General features: G+C 37.9%; 1 non-coding gene across 1 annotated transcript; it reads left to right on the forward strand.

The window, feature by feature from the left end:
- The first annotated feature begins 13,949 nt into the window (after window positions 1–13,949).
- On the forward strand, window positions 13,950–14,056 carry LOC127810735 (small nucleolar RNA R71). The gene has a single exon (XR_008025546.1). It is a non-coding gene; the product is annotated as a small nucleolar RNA R71 (small nucleolar RNA).
- Window positions 14,057–16,611: the final 2,555 nt, after the last annotated feature.

Consider the following 16,611-nt stretch of genomic DNA (forward strand, 5'->3'; position numbering starts at 1 on the left):
GAAGGAACCACAGTCTCATCAACGGACCAGACATGTATTGCGGCGTTACGATCTGATAAGAGAAGTTATCAGCTGGGGTGACATGCGTATAGAGAAAGTACCGATGGACGACAACGTCGCAGATCCCTTAACTAAAGCTCTATCCTAGGAGAAACATGAAAGTCATGTTCGATCATCAGGTATGAGATACATGAGTGATTGGCTCTAGTGCAAGTGGGAGATTGTTAATGTAGGTGCTCTAGACCCAATCAGATTGGGAAAATTGCACACTGACATTTGTAATCATATTTCATATTGAATAAAGAGTTATTTAATTCTACAAAAAGTCGTTCTATTAGTTTCTTGTTATTAATGTAATGATCGGATGAAACTAGATAGAAGTCATATAATGTATACTGTGATTAATCTATAAAGATGTGAGATGATGCATCACAGTTTCTTGACATCATTAAATGTCCCAAGTCGTAACAATGTCAAGAATGAACATTGACAATTACGGTAAGACTTGTATGTGCTATGTTTTTGCTATGTGATAGCAATGGGGGTCTCACACCCATAGGCATGGGGATGTCTAAACAAGTACATAGGTGACCAATGTTGGAGAACGTGTCACTGCACATGACTCGCCATGAGAATCCATTTTGGTTATATGTTGATGGAATTCTCATACGAGATGGGTGTAACTAATCCTTGGACTTAAGGTTGTCACGGTCATCTCATAAGAAGACCGATATGCTTTGACATCATTTCGATAGGCCTAGATAAAGGCTGCACGTGGGCGATCATTAGGCATATCGTGAGGCTTATGGAGATGGGTGTGTAACCAAGATGGGACCCGTCTATCCCTTGATAGAGGATGATGTATCTAAGGCGCATTCGGTGGATATTCACTTTAAATCCATGGCCATGGTGAAAAAGAGATCAATAAAGAGTTATTGATTCATTTTCTATTAAGTGAAGATATCCGGATAATCGAAGAAAGACTTATGTGATCATAATCAAGCAACACATTGCCAACTTGAGATCACATAGGATACATTGACGAGAGGATCGAATTACACGGTAACCATGCTCGTGAAAGGTTATTTGTAGATTATGAATCCTTCTGAATAATTGGGTAGACATGATGCCTTGCTAGAGGCCAATCTTGTCTTATGTGTTCGTACAAATACATTGCCAACATATTCGGGAGCCTAATGAGTCATACGCAATAGGCACGGTCCCTGGTTTAAACCAGGAAAACGGACATATGGTTAAGTGGGACACTTCGGCAAGAAGTTGTGCCGTCGTAGGTTCTCATGGGAAAAGAACAAACAGACGTAATGACGTCGATGTGACGAGGGGTCGTCATAAAGGAAAGAGTTTCCTAAAATAACAATTGATTAAATTAGAAAGAAGCTTCTAATTTAATAATTTGGGCTTAATTTAATACTTGGGCTAAATAAAGTATTTGGGCTAAATATTAAATTAAATTAAATATTTGGGCTAAATTAGATTTGGGTCAAATATTAAATAATAAATATTATATTTGGGCTAAATTAGATTTAGCCCAAATATTAGATATTAAATATTTGGGCTTGAATTAGATTTGTGCCAAATATTTTATAAATGGATTTGGGCCACTTTAATTTCTAGTTGGAATAGGATTAATGGGTTAGCCCAATCCATGTCCATTAGGGTTTGGGAAACCCTAGGAGGTTGTTTCAATATAAATAGTCTTTTATGGGATGCCCAAATTAAGCCTATTATTATTGTTGGTTTTCAAGAGTTGAAAAGCGATTCTTTTCCCGTCCATTCATAAGCCTTGTTAGGAGAAGGAACTAGCACTCCCATTCCACTCTCCTCACCAACGAACGCATGCCGCGTATCACAAGTTAGAGCCCGGACACTTGGACGGCTTGAATCCGCAAACGACTTAAAAATCTAAAGGTTAGATTTACTTTATTATGTATGTGATTGTTTGATTTCGACGTTGATCCAATCGCCGGGATCGGTAAGGTTCAAAATTTTGAACTATGCTGCTTGCCCCGTAGCGATCTTGCTTCACTTTCAAAGGGGTCTCGGAAAAGTCAACAAGACCCCAAAAACAATTAGGTTTTGCATAAAAATGACCAGGGAGAAGGTTTGGGGTAAAACAAAGGAATTTGCGGTCAAATGCAATTTCGCATAAGTTTCAGGCCTAAGTATAATTTTTGAATTTTGAATGAAAATTAGCAAAATGAAATTCGGAGAGCGTAGCATGAAAGAGGAAGTCCTAAGGATTGTCGATGAATTTTTGGGAACTCAACGGGCTTCATGGAAAGGCTAGAAAAATACTTAGAAAATTAGGGGGTCAAAGTGCAAAAAGCAGAAAGTTGGAGAAGATGAAGCAACCGTGGCCGACGGCCATCACTGGCTAGCCACTAACCGATGCCATTTTAGCCATCTGAGGACACTATCGTGGGCCCCATGGCATGAGGAATTGTTTGGGCAAGGAATGGTGTCACGAATGACCTTGCAAGACAGTGATTTGACAAATAATGATGGTTATAGCCGAAAGCATCCAAGTTTTAGGGTAGGGGTTTCGTGAAAGTTTATTGCAAATTGAGACATGGTAGGGCCTCACCGAACACTAAAAGCTTAGATTTGACTAGTTTTGGCATGATTTAAGCTTCAAAATCGGGTATAAATAGGGGTTTTGGTGGTGGCCACTTTCATTAAAATTTAGTTTCAAATTTATCTTGTTTGGTAGTGAATCAAGAGTCTTGGGTAAGGGGCTTTTGGTCTCTAGGGTGTGAGGGTTGTTTCTGGAGAATTTGGGAAAGTTTCGAAGTGTTTTGAGGGGTATTCGAGGGTGACCGGAGACGCGAGGCGATGACTATGGCTGGTCTGAGTTTTGGCATTTTGGGGTGCTTCCGATTGTTGTTTCAGGCTGAGAAGGGTGCCATTAGGATTGATTAGGTGTGGGCTATTGTCTGGTGCAAAACAATTTGGGTTTGGGTGATCGTCGACAATCGGATAAATGAGAAAGACGACCGGCGCGTAGCAGTCACGCATCAGTCAACCTTCCAGCTCAAGCGCTAGCGCGTGGGGGCGTGTGCCAGGTCAGAATTTTTTGAATTTTTTTTTAAAATTTATAGAAAAATATTTTAGGAATTTTTATGTTAAAATATTTTGAAAAATTATGATGCAAATATTTATTTTAGATTTTTCTTGGTGAAAAATATGGAGAAATTAAAGAAAAATGTGAGGAAAAAATATGAAAAAATTAGTGTTGGTTTTATTGATTTAATGTGGTGTTTAGGATTTCCTTGGGGCCAAGATTGGGTATAAGATATTTATTTTAGAATATTAATAGAGAGAAAATAAAGAAAATGTGAGAAAATTATGGGAAAGTTTAGATTATGATGTTTGCTAGAATAAAATGATGATTAGGGTGCCTTGAAGCTTGAGGTGAAGCGACATGTGCAAATTTTGAGCTTGGCACGAAAATTGAGGCTATACACGCATATCGAGGAAGCCTGAGAGACTAAATTAAGGTGAGTAAAATTTCTTAAAAAAATTTAAAAAATTAGGAGAGTTATTTTATGAATTGTTATAGAGAAATATTTGAGAAAATATTTGAGAAATATTTATTTTGCATTCATTGAGGAAAAATAGGAAGGAATAAAGGTAAATTAAGAGAAATTTAAGAAAAAATAGGATATTGATATCCTTAAATAAATGTGATGGCTATGTTGAGGATCTGAATTGAGTACATTAGAAGTTTGGCATGCAAATCAAGATATTATGAGATACGCTCGAGATAAGTGGTTTGACCCCAAAACCCGATTTTACGTAAATAATTTTATCATGTTATCATGTCTTGATGTGAATATGTCATGTAGATTTGATGTGCCTAAAATGCAATAGCAAGTGCAGCAGTCGATCAAGTAATAAAGTGAATGAGTAAAGTATCGTTCTCACGGGGACTATCGAAACAAGTATCGAAATGGAGCAATCCTATTCTTTATCTAGAAAAATCGAATTAGAGATAATATTAACTAAAGATAAAATAAAGCAAGAAGAATATGACGTATTGGAAATAGCAAAATAAAGAAAAATCGGACAGGTTAAAACAGAGAGATATGATAGCTAAGGTATTCGATTCACCTACAAGAATGTTGTAATCCTTACCAAATAAGTTAATTAGATGGATTTTACTTACATGTGACGGCGGAATTTCATAACTTACTTATTATCTTTTGGTCCAGGTATAACGAAACTATCGCTAATCACTAATTCTACACTTGGTCCATGTAAAATCAGTTAATTAACGACGCATTAAGTTTTGTGAAATTCACTAACTCAAATTACTAATTCAAGCAAATTCAAGTTACCGCAAAGATGAATATTCATACTTGGTCCGTTTCAATATCCAATCCAAGTTATGTGATATGCAAAGCTTAACATAGAATTACTTGGTCTGTATCATCTATGTTCATAAAATCATTTAGCAGGTGATTAGGTTGTCAAAACAATAATAACCATATCACACAATCACATGAAATAAACATCAATCAAATTTACCGAAAATAATATTAATCACAATATTATCTCGTGGCTATCTCGTTACCTTAGCTAACAATAAATTTAGCCAACCATGATAACAGAAATCATCGTAATTAAATTCCAAAAAAACATAATTAAAATCCAATAATTGATTTAAGAACTAAAGAATTAATAATCAAAGAAATTAATTAGAATTCTTCTTCTCCAAAATTGATGATTTTCATGGCTGTTTTGCTTTTATGTGCGGCTATAATTTACACCTTAAGTCCCTCTGTGCGCGTTATGTTTCCTGTCTTCAAATTCCTTCAGTTCCGTGCGCTGCCCAACCCCCTGTTCAAATCCTATGTGCCGCGCAGCAACTCCAAATTAATCCTCTGTTGTGCGCCTCTGCCCAATTCCAAATTCTCTTCACCAAATCCTCCTGTCCGCCGCTTCCTTTCCTCACATTATAATATATATATATAAACATATGTGCAACTCCACCCTAACCCACACATTCACGCCACTTTCATTTATCAATTAATATAATATATATATATATATATCACACAAACACGTTACTTTATATAATATATATATAAATAGTATAATATATAATATATCATATATATAAATAATATAATATATAATATTTAATATATTACTAATTGTATTAATTTTAATTATATTATAATACTTATTATTTATAATATTTATTTTTTATTTAAATTATAATATTAATTTATAGTATTAATTTTAAAATTAACTTTATAATTTTTTCTTTCTTTTTATTTTTATTATTTTATTTAATTTCTTTTCTTTTAAACCAAACACCAAACAGTATTCTGGTAAAATAACAAGAAATACTAAAAATTAAATATATACAAAAAAAACTCAAAATACTAGACACTTTTAGATCAAACACATATAAAATACTAGAAATACTATTCAATTATGACCAATAAATGTGTGAATAGATTCTCACATCAAATACCCCCAAACTTGAATTATTGCTTGTCCTCAAGTAAAAAAAAGAAATCATATTCTCAAAACACAAAACTTATATTCGGAATCGTTCGTCACATTTAAATCCTTTATTATGCCTGCATCTAAATCCTCAATCTAAAATGCAATAATAGTAAATAAATAAAACTAAGCATACTTATATTCCCAAGTTCAATAATCCATACAAAATTCTAAACTCAATCATGCTTTGTCATGTACCCTGCACGATCAACTAATACAACAACCATTCTTGTAACAATTCCTTCTCACTACTACAAACAAAGGTAGCAAAGTAGGTGTAATACCCGGTATTACATGGTATTGAAAATAAATAATTTTTGATTGTTTTGAAAGGAACTCGGGTGGTCCGGGAAGCCCAAAGGCCAATATCAAGAAATTAATTAATGAAATTTGTCGAATTGGCGGCTGGGAGTGCCTCGGGACTTGGATGTCCAGGGAAGAGGACAAGAGATTGATGAGCGTCTTGAGATGAGGCTAATGACGCTGGTGTCGATCCGACCGAGAATAATTTTCTGAATAAATTCTGTATAAGCCCGAGTGGGTTTCAATACCGAATAGTCGGAAGAGACCTCCTGGAAGCTGCGGGGACCCTAAGGGTGGTCCGATTTTGTGACTAAGGCAACCCTTAAGTGCTTTCGGGCCGAATAAAGGTCCTGTGCAGGCGTAGGGACGAAATTGGCTTTATCGAGTAAAAGTCAATTATTAATTTTGGTAAATTAAGGTTTTGATGGCTTTGGGGTAATTAATTAAAATCTTGGGAGGGTCCAAGTATAATTATTAGAATCCCCAAGTGCAATTAATGTTTCCTTAAGTGAAATTATGGGAAATTAGTGGGGCTTTATTTGTAATTATATATATATATGTGTTTCCAACGTGAGAGGAAGCTTCAAGGAAGCTTCCTTTGTATTGTCTCTGCCATTTTGAAATGGCCGAATGGAGCAGAGCCGATTGAAAGATGAGATTGAGAGTGAGAACTCGAGGGAGTTCATGTGCGAGCGAGATGGAGCTGGAGCCGTCGAGGGCTAATGGCCGGTCAGTGCTTGCCGGATTTGCAGCGGCCATTGGTGGCTGAAATGGTCGCGAATGGAGGCAGCGATGGCAGCCATGGAGATCGGGCAGAGCAGCACCGATAAGTGCAGTGGCGCACGAAGGCGACCGGCAGCGAGGTCGCACGAGCAGGAGGCGGCGTTAGCGGCTGGAGGCTCTGGAGCAGGCGGTTGCAGTGGCGGCGCTGGAAGCTGGTTCGGCCATGGGGGTGATGGCTGCGCGCGGAAGGTCGTCTGATGGTGGTTCGCGGTGGAGGCGCGACGGCCGAAGGTGCTGCGCGTGGTGGTGCTAGGGCGGCGACCGGCGTGGCCATGGACGACGGTTGGAGGAGGCGGCCATGTGTAAGGAAGAAGAACAAGAAGCGCAGGGGCAAGCGCGGGAAGCCAACGAAGAAGAAGAGCAGTGAAGAAGAGAAAAATAGAAAGAAAAAAAATAAAAAGAAAAGAAAGTAGAAAATAAGAAAATCTGGAAAAATAGGGAAAAATCCCGAAAAATTTTGGAAAATTGGGGAAAAGTCCTGGAAATTATATTGAGGCTCGTAGAGCATACCGGAAGCTCGAGAATGGGATTTCGGGCATGTGATGGTAGCTCGGGAAGCAACGTCGGCGTGGCCGATTGGCCGATTTTTCCTTCCAATTGAATGAGGTAATTAATTATTTCTTTTGAATTAATTGAGGTAAATTAATTTAATTATTTTCATTATGCGAGATAATGAATCATGTAGTATTAGTTGGATTAAACCCTGTGTGGGGGTTATTTGAAATTAGTTAATGGATGATTTTGGTGATGTGCGGCGTAGTTGAGGGCATTGGTTTAATGCCGGAAGTTAATGGAGTTGGGATTTTGTGTGTGGTTGCATCTAGGTCCGACCGGAGGGACGGTGATCCTAGAAGAACTTGAGATTCAGGCTGGAATTCGTGCCGAGGCAGAGATGAAGCTTCGAGCCAGGTAAGGGATGGCCCCATATGGAGGTGGCCTTGCAAGTTGGTAAATGTGTTTGATAATGTTTTTATGTTGCATTGGCATGTAGTGGTTATATCTTGTGTGATGCAAGAACTAATGGACCTGTGGCCATAAGGAGGACTAGTGGTGGGGGCTGATAGGTTGATGCCTCAAACCTTGGTGGGTTGTGAGGATGTGTGAGCCTAGCCTTATTTGCAGGCATTTGGCATACATAAACATGATTATATTCATATTTACATGCATTGCACCCTTACTGAGTCTTTATGACTCATGAGGTTTTACCTCATGTGTAGATGATGCAAGTCCGGATGCAAGCAGGGATGGCGCCGGGAGGCCGTTGTGGCAACTAGCTGAGTTGCCCGAGTTATGTATTTTTAATATTGCTTGTATGTAGCCAGGGGGCGTGGTGTATGTATACCCTTGTGAGTAAATGTCTGTGTTATCGAGCCTAAATGTATTTAATTGTTGTAATCATCATAGTGTGATAGATGATTGTGAGATTGCTTGTTGAATGTGACATAGTCGGTAAAGCCAAGTTTCGGACCGAGTCAAGATCAGTGATGTATGTTCTCATAAATCCCCAATACTCAGCGAAGTATTTGTATGCTAGCTTTGTGCCTGGGTCACCTCTGGCTTGCTATGGGGTGAGCCGAAGAGAGGTGAAGCTCACTCGGGTTTCGGGTCTTGGTCCGCTGGATTGTTCTTATTTGAGTTGGGACCGATTCCTGAGTGGAGCGAAGGGAAGGACGAAGCCTAGTTCCCACCTAGGGCGTTTCTTGTAGAAACATAGTCCAACCCTTCAGTTGTGGTTGTCGGGTGAGTAATCCGGTCGATTATTTACCAGTGGCGCCCGTAAGTGGGAGCGGGTCGTTACAGTAGGGTTCCTTTTTTTTCTTTCGCTTTTTTTTCTTTATTTCTTTCTTATTCTTCTTTTTTTAACTAAACAAGTTCATTTTATGCTCCATCTCGTTTTGTTTTCTTTTCTTTCTTTCTTTTTTTTTTTTTTTAACCGAACGAGTGCATTTTATGCTCCATCTCGCTCAACATTATTCACCCTATTTACTTAAACCCTGTTTAGTCCTAGCTTAGAAGGAACAATTACAAGAAAAGCATTACATTTATCTTTCATGCGTAGTCACACAACTCACACAAATTCACAAAGAATATGTACTTCAATTATCTTAGAACCTAAGTATACTTAGTCGTGCTTTATAAGATATTGTCCATTCCAATTCAAAGATTCAATGTTAAACACAATAGAGAACCCAAATGCAAATCATGATTCCAAATAACAAGTTTTGTTTATTTTATCTTTCACAATTTTTCTCGTCTAGGGGGTCGGCCAAATATGCACCTGATATAAGTTTTGCAAAAAAAAAAAAAAATTCACATAAAAAAAAAACACCCAAGCAAAACAAATAGCATATATCAACAATTAATAATTCCACCCCCAAACTTATTTAACACATTGTCCTCAATGTGAAAGACAAAGAAGAAAGAGAATGAAAAATGAATACTCCATTGGCCACATAATTGAACACTATGAATACCCACGCCATCCAAATTGAATCAGCTTTATTTTTCTTTCTTTTGAACCTGCACATCATCACAAGTGTGGGTTATTGGTCATATTTATTAAAAAAAAAATCAAATTAAATAATAAAAATAAAACGAAAAAAGAGCTTGGGTTGCCTCCCAAGAAGCGTTTGTTTATAGTTATTAGCTTGACTATCTTGGAGACTTTAGTTCGGCTCTTGCAGCTGAAGGACTGAGTTGCCCTTCTCGAATCTACCATCTTCATAGTGCTTTAGGCGATGTCCATTAACCTTGAAAGGTTCTTCAGTGTCCTTGAAAATCTCCACAATGCCATAAGGATGTACCTGCTTAACAGTGAAAGGACCATACCATCTTGATTTCAACTTGCCCGGGAAGAGCTTGACCCTAGAATTGTAGAGAAGAACTTTCTCTCCAATCTTGAACTCTTTCTTGTTAATATGCTTATCATGCCATCTCTTAGTCCTATCCTTGTAGATCCGTGCATTCTCATATGCTGCTTCACGACATTCGTCCATCTCATTAAGTTGCAATTTCTTGTGAGTACCTATATCTTGCCAATCAAAGTTAAGAAATTTAATAGCCCAATATGCCTTATGCTCTAACTCAACAGGAAGATGACATGCTTTTCCGAACATTAGCCTATATGGAGACATGCCAATAGGAGTTTTAAATGCAGTCCTGTATGCCCATAATGCATCATCAAGCTTGAAGGACCAATCTTTCCTAGATGCATTTACAATTTTCTCAAGAATTCTCTTTAACTCCCTGTTAGAAACTTCCACCTGGCCACTTGTTTGGGGATGATAGGGTGTGGCCACCTTATGGGTTACCCCATACTTTTGCAAAAGAGTATCAAATTGCTTATTACAAAAGTGTGTGCCACCATTACTAATGATGGCTCTAGGTGTGCCAAAACGTGTAAAAATATGTTTCTTTAAGAACTTGACTACCACCTTGGCATCATTAGTAGGCCAAGCTATGGCCTCCACCCATTTGGACACATAATCCACAGCAACAAGAATATTTTGATTTTGGGAAGATTTAGGAAAAGGGCCCATGAAGTCAATACCCCAAACATCAAACAACTCACAAACTAAAATATTATGCAATGGCATCTTATTCTTCCTAGACAAATTTCCAACTCTTTGACACCTATCACAAACAGAAACATAAGAGTAGGCATCCTTGAAAAGAGTAGGCCAGTAAAAACCAGATTGTAACACCTTGAATGCTGTTTTGGTAGGGCCAAAGTGACCTCCAACCTCCTTGTCATGATAATGGTGTAGAATCTGACTTTCCTCCTCCTCAAGAACACACCTGCGAATTAACTGGTCAGCACAAACCTTATATAAGTAAGGCTCCTCCCACAAATAATGCTTAGTTGTAGAAAGAAATTTCTTCCTTTGCTGATATGAAAAATTAGGGAACTCCGCATACCATGGTAAAGCTGAACTCCTAAATGCATATAAGTGTTCATCAGGGAACTCCTCTTGAATAGGAAATGGGTTCGGCTACACCATAGTTGAATGCTCCATTCGTGAGAGGTGGTCTACGATAACATTTTCAGTCCCCTTCTTGTCTCGAATCTCCAAATCAAACTCTTGAAGAAGCAAGATCCATCGAATAAGTCTCGATTTCGCATCCTTCTTAGCCAACAGGTACTTTAATGCCGCATGATCTGTATACACAATAACTTTGGACAAAATCAAATAAGAATGGAATTTGTTAATTGCAAAGATTACTGCAATAAGTTCTTTTTCTGTAGTGGCATAATTCTGTTGTGCTTCCGTGAGGGTCCTACTAGCATAATAAATGGTCTGGAACACCTTGTCCTTTCGTTGGCCTAAAACGGCTCCAACTGCACTATCACTGGCATCACACATAAGCTCGAATGGAAGTGTCCAATCTGGTGCTACCATTACAGGTGTCGTGATTAACTTTTCCTTTAGGGTGTGAAAAGCCTGCAAACAATCATCAGAAAAGTTAAAAGAAACATCTTTGGATAATAAATTAGATAACAGTAGAGAGATTAAGGAAAAATCCTTGATGAAACGTCGATAAAACCCGGCATGTCCTAAGAAACTCCTCACAGCCTTGACAGAAGTAGGTGGTGGTAACTTCTCAATCACCTCAACCTTGGCACGATCCACTTGAATTCCCTCATGGGAAACCTTATGTCCTAGCACAATGCCCTCCTGCACCATAAAATGACACTTCTCCCAGTTTAAAACTAGGTTAGTATCCTCACAACGCTGTAAAACCAAAGACAGGTTATGTAAACAATCATCAAAGGTAGAGCCAAATACAGAAAAATCATCCATAAATATTTCCATGAAATCCTCAACCATGTCATGAAAGATTGCCATCATGCAATGTTGAAAAGTCGCATGTGCATTGCATAAGCCAAATGGCATCCTCCGAAACGAAAAAGTACCATAAGGGCATGTGAATGTAGTCTTCTCCTGGTCCTTAAGGGCAATGGCAATCTGGTTGTATCCTGAATAACCATCTAGGAAACAATAGTAATCCCTACCTACTAACCTTTCCAACATTTGATCAATAAAAGGAAGGGATAGTGATCTTTCCTAGTGGCATCATTCAGCTTCCTGAAGTCAATGCACACTCGCCATCTTGTGATGTTCTAGTAGGAATCAACTCATTCTTTTCATTTGCAACAACAGTCTTTCTTAACCACGTCTTGCATCATCGGGTTGAGCCTTCTTTGTGGCTGCACGGTTGGTTTGTAGTTATCTTCCATAAGTATCTTGTGTGTGCAGATGGAAGGGCTTATTCCTTAAATATCTGATATGGTCCAACCAAAAGCTCTTTTATGCTTCTTAAGCACTTGTAACAACCTTACCTCCATGTCACCTATCAAAGAGAATGAAATAATCACGGGTAAGGATGAAGAACCTTCTAAAAATGCATATTTCAAATGAGATGGAAGTGGTTTAAGCTCAAGTGAAGGTGGCTCTTCAATGGATGGCTTGGGCGGTTTCATCAGTGGTCTCTCTAGCTTCTCATATCTCGGCTCATGCTTCTTAGTATAGGTTTGGTAAGAGGGTGAATTTGCTTCCAACATCTTGACAATCTCCTCATATGCATCATCCTCTCCACCTGTAGTAGTCGGCTTTACTAAACAACCCTCCAAAGGGTCTTCAAACCTATTAACTTGGAAGCAATCATGCACAACATAGTCAATAACATCAAGTCTATAACAAGTTTGGTCTTCTGCTGGATGCTTGAGAGCCTGAAACACATTAAACATTACTTGGTCATCTTGGACCCTCAACACAAGTTGTCCTTGTTGAACATCTATCAAAGGTTTACCTGTAGCTAGAAATGACCACCTTAAAATAAGGGGAACCTTAGGGTCCTCAATCATATCCAAGATAATGAAATCAACTGAGAATATGAATTTGTCTACCTTTACCAAAACATCTTCCACAATACCTTTTGGATGCTTGATCGATCTATTTGCGAGCTGCAAAGTGATTGTGGTAGGCTTTGGTTCTCCCAAACCTAGTTTCTTGAAAATAGTTAAAGGCATGAGATTAATACTAGCTCCTAAATCACACAAAACTTTATCAAAACAAATATCACCAATAATACAAGGGATAGTAAAACTCCCTGGATCCTTAAGCTTTTGTGGCAACTTGTTTTGCACAATGGCAGAGCACTCTTCACTTAGCTTGATTGTCTCAAATTCTGCTAGCTTCCTCTTGTTGGCTAAAATCTCTTTTAAGAACTTGGCATAGCTAGGGACTTGTGTGATAGCATCAACAAATGGAATATTGATGTGAAGCTTCTTTAACATCTCAAAGAACTTGGCGAATTGCTCATTTTGGTGCTGCTTGAGTCTTTGAGGGAAAGGCAATGGTGGCATGTATGGTTTGACATTAGGATCTAAAAACTTGATTTTTGGTGACCACTCATACTCACATTTTGCTTCCATCTAGTTTGGCCTTCTTTGTGTTGTCTCAGTTTCTTTTAGTTTGGTCTCATAAGATTCCCTTGGTGGAAGAACTTCTCCTTGGATCATCCCCTCTTGCTTACTCATTGGTTTACTTGCTTTGGGTGGATCTTGCAACTCCTTTCCACTCCTTAGCATGATGGCATTGGCTTGCTCTCTTGGATTGGTCTCTGTGTTGCTTGGTAGAGAGCCTTAGGGCCTAGAAGAAAGCATCTTGGTAATCTGCCTAACCTGTACCTCTAAGTTTCGAATAGATGCCTCCTGGTTTTGAAATTTGGTTTCCATACCTTGGAATCTTGTCTCAGCAGTATTTACAAACTTGGTTATCAACTCCTCCAAGCTTGGTTTCTTCTCTTGTTGTGGCTGGAATCCAAAAGGTGCTTGATGGTTTATGGCATTATGATTGCTCCATGAGAGATTGGGGTGATTGCGCCATCCTGGATTGTAAACATTGCTGTATGGATTATGTTGCTGACGATGGAAATTCCCTACAAAGTTGGCAGATTCTGGCACATTTGCAAAATTATTCCCCATTTGGCACTCTACTGAACCATGTCCTATCGCTCCACATAAGTCACAAGTGATGCTCCTGGTAGGCATGGACGGGTTACATAAATTGTCCAACTTTGCATTAAGGGTAGCCACATGAGTGGATAAAGCACTGATGTTGCTCACTTCATGTCCTACAGTCAGTCTCCTCATTAGTAACCTGTCAGCTTGCCATTGATAGCTGTTAGACGCCATTTCATCCAACAACTCATAAGCTTCATCAAGTGTCTTCCTCATGATGGTACCTCCTGCAGCTGCATCAATCATAGAACGATTAGTAGAAGATAATCCATTATAGAAAGTTTGTACCTGAAACCACACGGGTAATTGGTGGTGTGGACACTTCCTTAACAACTCCTTGAAGCGCTCCCAGGCTTCATACAATGTCTCCATCTCAAACTGCACAAAAGTAGTGATATCATTTCTTATCTTTGCAGTTTTTTATGGTGGGAAGTACTTAGCTAGAAACTTCTGGGCCATGACATCCCATGTGGTGATAGAACCTAGTGGAAGTGAACTTAACCATGCTTTCGCCTTGTCTCTTAATGAGAATGGGAACAATCTTAGGCGTATAGCATCATCAGAGACTTCGTTATGCTTGAAAGTATCATAAATCTCTAAGAAGTTGGCGATGTGTGCATTTGGGTCATCATTAACGAAGCCACCAAATTGAACTGTGGCTTGCATCATTTGGATGATTGCTGCCTTGATCTCAAAGTTGTTAGCTTGTACTGCCGGCCTACGAATACTCGAGGCAATGCCAACAACGGAAGGTGATGCATAATCCCTCAATGACCTCTGGGCTTCTATATTTTGATCTTCTCCTTCCATAATCTTTCTTTGTTGGTTATTCAATCTATGAAATGTTCTTTCAATTTCCGGATCAAAATCTATCAACTCAGATTTTCTAGCACGGGTCATCCATGAGATCCACCTAAAAAATAAATAAATAAATGAATGAATTAAATAAAAAAATTATAAAATTAAATAACAGAAACTGATTCCAGATTAAAGTAAGAATTGCAAATCTCAATATTGTTAACAAATAGTTCCCCGGCAATGGTGCCAAAAACTTGATGTGCCTAAAATGCAATAGCAAGTGCACCAGTCGATCAAGTAATAAAGTGAATGAGTAAAGTATCGTTCCCACGGGGACTGTCGAAACAAGTACCGAAACGGAGCAATCCTATTCTTTATCTAGAAAAATCGAATTAGAGATAATATTAACTAAAGATAAAATAAAGCAAGAAGAATATGACGTATTGGAAATAGCAAAATAAAGAACAATCGGACAGGTTAAAATAGAGAGATAGGATAGCTAAGCTATTTGATTCACCTACGAGAATGTTATAATTCTTACCAAATAAGTTAATTAGGGTTTGAGAGTACGAGCCGGGACCGTTGCTTTTTCAAGGGTGCACCCATACACCTCACCTTGAAAAGGCAGCTATAAAAATGGGGAGTAGCAATAAGGTACGGTCGGCTCAAACCGAAATGAAATGTAAAAGGATATTTTGCATCCCTGCACGAAATATGTATTTGTTCCCTTATTTAGATGATTCATCATCTAACTTAGACTTTGCCCTTGGAATATTCAAACGTTCCAGATGAAGATTGTAGTAGAAACGAGGATGAATGAGGCATGAAATAACACTTAGCAAAGTGTATGATGAATTGAATGTATGTTATGTAGCCCATGTATTTAAGTTCTGCTATTTCGAATTCTGAACGTTTTGAGGAATGATGATTTATAATCTTATTTATGGTTAATGAGAATGTAAAAATTGATTTATGAGAATAAAAAATAGGGAGTAGCAATAAGGTACGGTCGACTCAAATTGAAATGAAATGGAAAAGAATATTTTGCATCCATGCACGAAATATGTTTTTGTTCCTTTACTTAGATGATTTATCATCTAATTTGGATTTTGCTATTGGAATATTCAAACATTCCAGATGGAGATTGTAGCAGAAACGAGAATGAATGAGGCATGAAATAGCATTTAGCAAAGTGCTTGATGAATTGAAATGAAGAATTGAATGTATGTTATGTAGCCCATGTATTTAAATTCTGTTACTTCGAATTCTGAACGTTCTGAGGAATGATAATGTATAACCTTATTTATGGTTAATGAGAATATAAAAATTGATTTATGATTAATGTTAAGATGTTAGATTCGATTCTAGCTTTCGTATTTGATGTTTATGATGATTTTCTTTCGAGATAAATGTAAAAAATTTTAGAATGGATATGAGAAATAATATGGTTTAGTTTTAAATAGAAAAAAAAATTATTATTCCAGAATTGTCTCAATTTATAATACGCCTAGAAAAGTGGGGTGTTACATATTGGCCCAAGAATTATTAGCCACACATATTTATTTGCAAAAATTAACTGACATGAATTTAAATGGCAAAATTTAAATGATAGAAATATAAATAATTGAATTTAAATAACATGAATTAAAATTGTTAAAATTAAAGTTGCTGAAATTGAAATACTAAAATTAAATTACGGAAATTAAGAAACGGTATTTAAATTACAAAAAATAAACAACTGAATTTAAATGACAGGACTGAAATATGAATAAAAACTAAATCTTGCTGGAATGTAAACAGAACAGGATTTAAATCAATAGCACACAGAAATTAACCGAAATTGGAATGGAAGAATATAAATTATAGCAGTGCTGTGCGTAAATTCTTGCTGTCCGAAAATTAATCCCCTCACTCCAACAACGCACTGTTCTTCTTCTCCACCTTGTTGTGCGCTCTTCTCTCTTATTTGGATTGCAGAAATGGCGGATGGGGGATTGGGGGTCCTTGCGCTTGTGGCCGTGTATATATAATGTATATTAGTGCCCTCTGAAATGCCCTGGAATGTGGAGGAAATTACAAGGAGGGGACCACGTTTCTGCGCGTGAGAGACTTCTTCCGTGGGCTGAGTCTTCTATTCCAATTTTCTCATGGGCTGCTCAATTTGGGCT

Source organism: Diospyros lotus, chromosome 9 (assembly GCF_014633365.1).
Source record: "Diospyros lotus cultivar Yz01 chromosome 9, ASM1463336v1, whole genome shotgun sequence".
Taxonomy (NCBI): domain Eukaryota; kingdom Viridiplantae; phylum Streptophyta; class Magnoliopsida; order Ericales; family Ebenaceae; genus Diospyros; species Diospyros lotus.